The following is a 2073-nucleotide window of genomic DNA, read 5'->3' on the forward strand; positions in this document are numbered from 1 at the left end:
TATTATTGCTACTACAGCTATCGTTATCATTATTATCATTATTATTATAATTAATTTTGTTATTGTTATGGTTAGTCTTATTGTTATTCTTATTATTATCATAACAATCAATGTTATCATTATTATCATTATTATTATATTATTGTATCATTATTATTATTATCATTATTATTATTATTGTTATCATTATTATCATTATTACCATCATCCGTATATTTACTATCATCATCACTCTTGCAAAAATTAATATTCTTGTCATTATTATTATAATTATAATTATCATTATTATCATCATCATATTATTATTATTATTATTATTATTATTATTATTATTATTATTATTATTATTATTATTATTATTATTAATATTACTATCATCAGTATTGTGGTTATCAATATCATTATTAGTAGTATTTTACTTTGATTAATAGTATTAGTATCATCGTTATTACTATTACTATTATGGTTAGTATCATTATCATTGTCATTATCATTTCCATTATGATCATAATTATTACCATGACTGTTATTTCTTTCATTTTATCATTGTAATTATCATTATTATTTTCATACATGGAATCTTTTCATCACGATTTAATATTATTATCATTAACATGGTGATTATTATTATCAATATCATTATCATTATTATTATCATTATTACTATTATTATCATCATTATTATCATTATTGTTATTATTATTATTATTATTATTATTATTATTATTATTATTATAATTGTTATTTCTATTATCATTATTATCATCACCATTATTATTATCATTATCATTGTCATTATTATAAGGATTATCATTATCATTATTACAATTAATATGATTATCATTACTATCATTATTATTGTTATTACTATTATTATCATTATTATTTTCATCCCTGTTTTTATTACTATTGTTATTTCTTTTTATGATTATTATTGTTATTATTACCATTATTATTATTATTATTATTATTACTACTACTATTATTATTACTGTTATTATTTCTATTATCATTACTATTATCATTATTAGTATTGTTATCATTTTTATCATTATTATTATTATTATAATCATAATGATCATAATTGCATTTATTATTATAATTATCATCATTATTATTATCATTAATACTTCCAGTACTTTTATTATATTTATTATTATTATTATTATTATCATTATTATAAATCATTGTTATTATTATTGTTATTATTATTACTATCATTATTATCGTAATAACATTTATTATTATAATTATCATCATTATTATTATAATTAATATTATTACATTTTTATCATATTTATTATTATCATTATTATCATTATCATTATTATTATTATAAATTATTATCAATATTATTATCATTATCATTATTATTATTATAAATTATCATCATTATCATTATTATAAATAATAATTAATATTATTGTTTTTATTATATTTATAAATCATTTTTAATATTATTAATATTATTATTATGAATTATTATTATTAGTAGTAGTAGTATTACAAATCATTATTATTATCATTATTATTATTATTACTATTATTATTATTATTATTGCAGATCATTATTATTATCATTGTTATTATTATTATTATTTTTACTATCATTAGTTTCTGTTGCACAGGAGGGTCGCGGCGTACGGAGGTCGCTGGAGCAGGGGGTCGGTGGGTCTAGAGGGGAGCTGCGAGGTGGGCGCGGGCTGGGGGGGGGGGGGGGGCTGCGGCAGGGAATTCATACCAGAGGCAGGGAGAGGGAACGTCACGTCTCACTCGGTTAAAGACTTTCGACACCTTCGCTCTGGTCTGCTTCAGTTCCTCCGTCTGGTCTTTGCGAGCTTTGAGGGCCCCGGGGTGCCCTCGTGGACAAATACGGTAATGGAGGCATTTTTAGGAGTTTTCATTTATTCTTCTAGACTAATTTGCAGTTTGTAAATCTCATGAACTTGCGGCCATATCTTGGGCCTTGTCACGCGCTGTGCTCATCAAGCCCTTGGTGCTCATTAGCGGGGAGACGTGCAGCTGCCGGCGGAGTAGGTTTGTCAACTACCGCTGCCACTCTGCCACTTCTCG

The 2073-nt window shown here is 23.4% G+C and overlaps 1 protein-coding gene across 1 annotated transcript in view; it reads left to right on the forward strand.

Annotated features, from left to right (window-relative positions):
• The first annotated feature begins 1797 nt into the window (after positions 1-1797).
• The window catches only part of LOC125042783, a 1963-nt gene continuing 1687 nt past the window's right edge, over positions 1798-2073 (forward strand). The window contains exon 1 of the mRNA XM_047638670.1: positions 1798-1875. The gene's annotated coding sequence lies outside the window, so the exon portion shown is untranslated. The remainder of the gene's footprint in view (positions 1876-2073) is intronic.

This window comes from Penaeus chinensis, chromosome 32, assembly GCF_019202785.1.
Source record: "Penaeus chinensis breed Huanghai No. 1 chromosome 32, ASM1920278v2, whole genome shotgun sequence".
NCBI lineage: Eukaryota > Metazoa > Arthropoda > Malacostraca > Decapoda > Penaeidae > Penaeus > Penaeus chinensis.